The sequence below is a fragment of the Lontra canadensis genome, unplaced genomic scaffold (assembly GCF_010015895.1).
Source record: "Lontra canadensis isolate GAN:19392208 unplaced genomic scaffold, GSC_riverotter_1.0 scaffold16, whole genome shotgun sequence".
NCBI lineage: Eukaryota > Metazoa > Chordata > Mammalia > Carnivora > Mustelidae > Lontra > Lontra canadensis.
The window spans coordinates 5,418,978-5,426,273 of record NW_022631010.1 but is presented as its reverse complement, the minus strand read 5'-3'; the positions used below and the strand labels follow the sequence as shown (position 1 = coordinate 5,426,273).

Below are 7,296 nucleotides of genomic sequence, written 5' to 3'. Positions count from 1 at the left end.
TAACAAAACATGATTATAATTAAAAATTAAAAAAAACAAAATGTAAGAAGGGGCCCCTCTCACCATGTGAGGTCTCTCTGCCTGATGTCTGTTTCACAATCCAGAAGCAGATCGCTGCCTCACAACCCTGTTACTGCATCAAAGATGCTTCCTTCCTCTTCTATCACAAGTGGGGCGGGCTGTTCCTCCCCACAGAACAAAGGCCCCATCACTCTAGCACACACATTTGCAGAGAGCGGGACTCTCAGGCCTCCTCAATGTGGGCCCCTGCCTCTAGACCCTGCCCTCCTCCTCACCTGCTGCTGGCTCTGCTGTTGGGACTCACAGGTGAGCATTGTCCTGAGGGAGATTCCCCATTCCCTGCCTCCTAAACCTCTCCCTGTCCTGGGCATTTAGGGCCTCCAGGTAAACACAGGTGTGCTACCCAGACACTCCGCAGAAGCCCTGCCTGGTAGCTATGACTGTACTCCTGACTTGCAGATGGGGAAACTGAGGCATTGAGAGCAACCAGCCCAGTGCCACCTACTTATGTCAGTGGAGCTACTGGGGCTCATGTTCAGCCCACTCAGCTCCACAGTTCATCTTGTTAACCATGTTATGCTGACTGGCTCCTCAGTGGAGGCCACGTGCAGAAACATCAGAAACAAATAGAAGGAGAGACATCCCACATCACACGCAGAGGTCTCCTGGGTTCCACTGTGCTGTGTGTACTCATAAACTCTTGTTAATGATGTGCTGCATGTTCCTAGGTGCCAAATAGTTACTGAAGTTTAACATGTACTATAACTTCACTTAATGAGTTTGTGTTTCTCGATGTCTCCAGAGACTAGCTAGTCACCAAGGCAAGAAATCCAGCTGAAAATTCAAATGGGTCTGTGCAACATCATTGAGCCTCTCTGTGTCTTTGTTTCCTCAGTTGTGATGGGATCTCCCTTTACAGGGTCGGGGCGAGGGCTGCTACCAGTCGCACACTCTCAGGGAGCTGTTGTGCATAAACACGTGAGGAGACATGAAGGATTAAGGCAGGATGACTAGGCAACTGCTCTGTTTTCTCTCCAGGTGTGGCCGGTGAGGCAGGGCTGCAGGCGATCCAGCCTGACAAGTCAGTGTCTGTCAAAGCTGGACAGACAGCCACTCTGCGCTGTACCATGACCTCCCTGCTCCCCACAGGGCCGACTCAGTGGTTCAGGGGGACAGGGCCAGGCCGGGAGTTAATCTTCAGTTTCAAAGGAGGCCACTTCCTCCCGAGTAACAAATGCTTCCGACACCACAAGGAGAAACAATGTGGACTTTTCCATCCACATCAGTAACATCACCCCAGCAGACACTGGAACCTACTACTGTGTGAAGTTCCAGAAAGGGACCCCTGATGTGGAGTTTAAGTCTGGACCAGGCACTCTGGTCACTGTGAGCGGTGAGTATGGCCTAGGCCTCCTTTGTCCCTGGTTGTGATAACAAGTCAGTAAGAATGTCTGGGCAAAAGCTAAGAATCAGGCATTGTGGTGGGTGTCCCCGACTTCAGCCCCTTCCACGGATCAGGGAAGTTGAGACCTGGAGAGGTCCTGTTGCTTACTCAAGGCCCCTGATAAATGGTGGGAAAGTCTAGAACCCCAGTCTGTGGGTCCACAGTTCTTGCCTTTTGCAATCCCAACCAGCCCTCTAGTTCCAGGGATGAGGGGCTTACAGTCTGAGTGACTAGCCCAGTCACATGACCCAATGTTACTCCTGCCTCCAGAGAGTATCCCCTCCATGTGGCTGACTCTTCTCTAACTCAACACTTACTGAGCACCTGCTGTGTGCAGGCTCTGGTCTGCATGCAAGGGAAGCAGAAAAAAAAACAGGGAAGGGCTCCTTTCTTATGAAGCTCACGATCCCTTCCCTTCCTGTGGACAAATGCACCCAGCACAGTGAGGTGGGGCATGTCTCTCTTTCAATATAGAAGAATCACAGTGAGAAGAGGTATAAACTCAATGTTTATGCTGAGAGCCCAGGATGGAGAAGATGCCAGAGGTTGGACATTTGTTGTGGGTCTGTGCAGAAAAGCATCATGCAATTCAGGGACTGACTCACATAAGAGCACTGAATCTCCCCTCAGCTCTTGGACATAGGCATGTGGATGGTTTTATCCTGATTGTGCAGGTGTTACAGGAGTTCCCAGTCGTACATCCCTTGCCTGGGCACCAGCGCTAGTATATGGCTCCAGCACTGGGCATATCTGTTCCTCCTGGGAGAGCTCTCCTTCCTCTTCCCCAAGCTGCCCACACAGGGGATGCCCTAGATGAGAATGAATGAAGCTGGAGGGACCATCTCAGCCCATTTACAGATGAGGACACTGAGGCTCAGCAGACCCGGCCTGAGCAGGGAAATAAGCCACAGCCTGACTCACAGGCCTGCTCTCTGCACACTCACTGTGCTGGTCAAAGTGGAGAAAGTGCCCACCCTCTCCTTGAAACTCTTGTAAATCTTGTATGGTTCTCTTTTTCGGCAGTAAACATTAAGAAAACATGGGAAGAGACGGGCTAGCTTTGCACCCCCAGATCAGACAGCTATGCAAACATCTGGTGAAGTGTCGAGCGTGTTCCTGGAGGACACGGCTTCTCACGTGTAAGAGCATCCGGAGTCTTTCCGCTGTTGTGTGGTGTTGCTCCTTCACTGAGCAACAGTGAATTTCTCCTAAGTCCCATAGCTTCTCCCCCAACAACAGTCACCCAATCCATATTTCTTGTAATTATCACATCATTTGCAGAATGGCAGGATAATCCCCTCCTCTGCTTACATCAGCCCAGGTCACCACGGTGAGGTTCAGCAGTGACACGGACAGGGCAAGCCAGCACCTACCCTGCTCTACCTCCCACAGGGCTGGGGGCCTCATGACCAGCTGGCAGATAGAGACCTAGGTCCAATTGTGCCCATTAGAGTTGGCTTTCCAGACCCCAAGCAGACAAACTCTACACATCAGGTGACCCATGAGGGAGACTCAGATGACACGAGAAAAGAGAAAGCTCACTGTGTGTTGCTGCCCGATCCACCTGTGTGAGAGCGCGAAGGAGGCAGGACTGGCAAAGGGTGATGTTGACACAACTCAGCATGGTAAGACTCAATTACTGACAGAGAGGTAGCAAGGTGAGTGCTCTTCATGAGTTGTTTTAAATGGAGAGGATTAGCTTAGCCTCTGTACTCTCACTTCCACCAGCCTTCTGTTGCCGGCTCCCCTCTAGAAACAGGGGCAAACATGGGCAACACAGCTCTTTCACCTCAGAAAAAGTCCAGGGGCCCCACCCAGAAGAGACCTGCTATCCTCTAACATGCCAGTGGCAAATATGGTGAGAACATACTCTTTCCTTTAAGATTACTCTATATATTTCAAAAAAAAATATTTGGATTCTTTAAATTCAAATATAAAACCAAAAATGGGTCTATGTACAAAGTAAAAAAATCAGAAGCTGTCCTTCCAGATCCAACAGTCTAGGTCCAACAGAAAGACTTCGGCTGACAGTGGCAATGGTGTACAAGTGAGCTGGATGGCATTTGAAATTCTCCTGAGCATTAGACCGAATTTCCTTGTCTCCCCAGGATATTGTCCAGCCAGCAGGTCTCCTGAGGTCAGGTCACCTTAAGGACTGACTCTTCACCTCTGTACATGGGAATTGTCAAACAGTGTGCATGGAGCAAAGCAGGGCAGCCTTAACTCCATTGACCGTGACATCTATTCTCACTCCACTTGAGGCCAGGTGGACATTTGGTCCTATGACTCAGAGAGTTTGGCTTTGTCCTGGTCCAAAGACAAGGTCTCAGAGTCATCCTGCAGGCCAGCAGTGAGGGGTTTCCCTGGATCTGAGCCACCTCATCTGTCCACCCTCTGTAAACTAGGAGCCTGTTGGCTTATCAGAAAGAGGCTGTATGACCTGCCCCAGTGGGTGTGAGGACCAATTCAGTAAACCAAACTTACCCATTCCTGATTGGTCCTTCTCCCCACCTCTTCCCTCAAGAAGGACACCTGGCAGTGAGAAAGGGGTGAGTGAGGTGAGGAACGTCTTACTCCAAATTCTGCCTTGAGCAGGGGAAGAATTCATGAGCTTCAGAGCGTTGATAAGCCTGAGTCACTTCAGATAGAGTAGTGGAGGACCCAGGGAATGGATTCCAGGGTGCCTCCCTCTGATGGTGCCTCCTATCCCTTCTTTTCCAGAGTCGAGGCCATCTACTCCATTCCTGATAGCTGTCACCCTGGGCCCGAAGTTGCTGCTGCTCATCATTGTCTCTGCTATCTATGTCCACAAGAAGCGAGGGCCTGATTGTAAGCTGTGGGTCAGGGAGGGAAGGTCAAGGTTAGTCCCAGAAAGAGCCAGGTCAGGGAGAGGGTCAGTCCACAGGTCACCCGGGGTCAGTGCCCACCTGGAGTAAAGAACACGTGACACATCTTCCTTGATACCCTTGGGAGTCTCAGAGTTCCAATTCCCTGAGGTGTTGGGGGAGGGGGTGTTTAGCCTATAAAAGGTGGGCAGGGTCAAAGCCTATCAAAGAGTGTGGACAGAGTCCTAGGGATTCTGGGAAGGAAGTGGGCAGAGAGGCTGAATGAGAGGCAGCTGGGTGGGAGGATCCCTTGGAGACCATCACTAGATTATAGAGACTAGGGCTCCTTTGGCGTCAAGATATCTGTGTTTAGAGGAAGGCTGACAGGTGCCAGAGGGCTGCTCTGAGGACAGCTTCCAATGACCCTATGTGGGTTATACTGGAGGGGATGGGGATGGGGGTTCAAGACCAAAGGGAGGAAGCTTAAGTGGCAGAGTCCTCTATCATTGGCTGTCTGTCCTTTCACAACATGTGTCCCAAGAGTAAAATAGCACCAAGAACATAAGAAACACATTGGGAACATTTCTGGAATGATGAGCAAATAATCAACTGTGAACATAGGTCCCACAGCTCCTCCCTTCCTGCCCTACTATATGCCACCCTCAGTCTCTGCTTCTTCCGTCCTTGAGGGGCCAAGCCAAAGACAAGGAACAACGAGAAGCTTCCCCAACTCTGCCCCCAAATACCTTGCTTCCTCCCGAGACCTACCTGTCCACAGTCCCTTCTTCTTCTTCTCACAATTCTTGATGCCCCCAGAGCTGGGTCTACATGCCAGGTCCTCAGCAGAGGCCATGGGAACTTTCTCTGGGCACTGATGCACAGATATCTGCCTGAATGTGAGAAAGAGTCACATCTACACTTACCAGGTGTCTCTCATTCATCTTCTGGGGACTGTGGCCATGAACTACATGCTCACGTACATGTTCTTGGGAGTTATTTCTGCCAACCCCCAGACATTCTACCCTTGTTGAGGTTCTTCACTGGGTCTTAAATAAAATGAATCTCATCCTGGTTTGAGGAAGAGAAATGATTCTCCTTCCTCTTTGTCTACATGTCCTACTCCTCAGTCCCAGGGACAAGATGCCCTCCTCCCTGTGATGGGAACACTAGCTCTTCTGTCACCTTCATCCTTCCCAGCCCCAGCGCTCATGTACATGAGCTAGCAGTTCAGAAGCCTGGAGCCATCCTTGGTTTTCTTACTTTATATCCCCTATTCAATTCTGCCTTCAGAATGCTGTTTGCAGTGGCCAGATGGTAAATGTGAAGTAATCTACTCAGAGAAAGGGAAAGAAGCCTGATTTGTAGTGCTTGTGGACTTCCATGGTGTCAATACTCCCAATGTGACCAATGGCAAGCTAACAGCGTTTAACAACCTCCTTATAAAATTCCTGAAATGTTCTCAGGAGTGAGTGCAAGCCTCCTCCCAAAACCAGTGAGCTCCACCCAGAATCTGTACACTGCTCACCCCAAGCCTGCTCCCTGGTCCTGGTCACCACTACTCCTTTCTGGACCATTCTTCGTCTCTTACAGCTCTGCAGTTTCAGCTACAGTGATTCCATAGCAATGGAAGTCGAACTGTGTCATTCCTCTGCTCCTTCCCCCTAAAGATCTGCATGACACTCTCTCCCTCTTTTAATTTCTGTTTAAACGTCACCTTATTAAAAAGTCCCTTCCAAAAACCACTCTGTATAAAATATCAATTCCTTTCTCCTACTCTGTGTTTCCACAGCTCATAACCTAATTAAACTGTTTCCCTAGAACTTCGGATTAGCTGACATGATAAGTGGAGGAAGTGCTCACTTTGCAAAGTAGCGCAGGACAAAACACTGATGGTGCAGCTGAAACCACGCAAAGTGATCTCAACAATCAGTGGGAGAATAACAATTTTTCTGTGACCTTTAAAAACGTTTTTAAAACACAGAAAGTTTCCAAATGTCAATGATGAATGTATAGGAAACTGAAAAAACAATAGAACCATTATTTATTGGGTGTATTGTCATTTCAAATATTAGAAACACTGAAAGGGGAAGCATTCTGGTTTTTTTTTTTTTTTTGTAAAGAATCTTCATCAATAGTTTACACAGTGCAAATCTTCTTCTGATTACATGGTTGACCATATAGGGCCAAGGTCTGAATTACCTCACTTCAGTCTCAAGTGGGATCAGCTTCCAACATTCCATCCCTTGTACTTTCAATGTTTTGGAATCCTTACAATATTAATTTGAATTTTTCTGGCGTCACATCCTCTTGGACATTTTCACCCTCTCTCCCACCACCTTCTTCAATGACATGGTAAGCTTGTCTCACTCTGCTCCTCTGGCTGCATATCCACATTCTGGGGACAAGCACCCCTGTCACCATTCCCCTGGTGCCCTCATGAGCCCCACTCGCAATCAATTTCAACACTACCTGAAGCCTCAACTCTTCTCATTTCTCCATCATACTTTCAGCTTTATGCCAATTCCATTTGGCCACTATTCACTTTTGTATAATGTCACCTTGGTCCCTCATTGGGAGAACAGGAGACAACATGACCACCTTCATTGCTGCCTGTGGTAAATTGAGTAACAGAGTCACAGAGAACCACCACTTCCGGCCTTGAAAGATGTGATGCTTACTTATCGTGATGAGCACCTGTTGGCTACATAGAGATTTGTGGTCTGAGGAAGAGTTGATGGCAAAGTTTGTACTTCATGAAATTGCTCATGGAAAATTCCTCCATGACAAATGAAACTGAAATCATGTGTTGGGGGGCTGATGGTATTTAACTGACCTGTGATGACTGATGTTCGTGCATGCCTGCACCACACAAATTCAGTCATTAGTTGTCAAACAATGATAGCCATGTGTTAGGCCATCACATTTTTAAAACATAAATTGGGAACAGGTAATTGAAAACATCAGTTTCTACCAGATGTTGGATTTTAAAATATCATTTCACTTCAT

At 48.3% G+C, this 7,296-nt stretch overlaps 1 pseudogene; it reads left to right on the top strand.

Annotated features, from left to right (window-relative positions):
* The first annotated feature begins 219 nt into the window (after positions 1-219).
* On the top strand, positions 220-5,955 carry LOC116868785 (annotated as a pseudogene).
* Positions 5,956-7,296: the final 1,341 nt, after the last annotated feature.